General features: G+C 60.4%; 1 protein-coding gene across 1 annotated transcript in view; it reads right to left on the minus strand.

Annotated features, from left to right (window-relative positions):
* The window catches only part of LOC106899836 (E3 ubiquitin-protein ligase HUWE1-like), a gene marked incomplete at its 5' end in the record, with an annotated part of 31,965 nt that overhangs the window by 17,674 nt on the left and 13,867 nt on the right, over positions 1-424 (minus strand). The window lies entirely within an intron of this gene.

Consider the following 424-nt stretch of genomic DNA (forward strand, 5'->3'; position numbering starts at 1 on the left):
TCTGCAAGGGGGGGGACACAAAAAGGGTGAGCAGGGAGGTGTCCCCTCCCCTGGGGAGGGGGGGGTTTGGGGACACGGGGTGACAGGATCGTGTTTGGGGACATAAAAAGGGGGAGAGAGTGCCATTTGGGGACACCAGGACATGGGAGGGGTGACAGGACGGGGTTTGGGGACACAAGGGGGTGACAGGATTTGGTTTGGGGACACAAAGAGGGTGACAAAAGTCGCGTTTGGGGACACAAGGGGGTGACAGGATTTGGTTTGGGGACACAAGGGGGTGACAAAATGGGGTTTGGGGACACAAGGGGGTGCCCGGATGGGGCCCGGGGACACAAAGAGGGTGACAAAGTTGGGTTTGGGGACACAAGGGGGTGACAGGATGGGGCCCGGGGACACAAAGAGGGTGACAAAGGTGGGCTTGGGG

The sequence above is a fragment of the Calidris pugnax genome, unplaced genomic scaffold (assembly GCF_001431845.1).
Source record: "Calidris pugnax isolate Ruff unplaced genomic scaffold, ASM143184v1 scaffold893, whole genome shotgun sequence".
NCBI classification, from domain to species: Eukaryota; Metazoa; Chordata; class Aves; order Charadriiformes; family Scolopacidae; genus Calidris; species Calidris pugnax.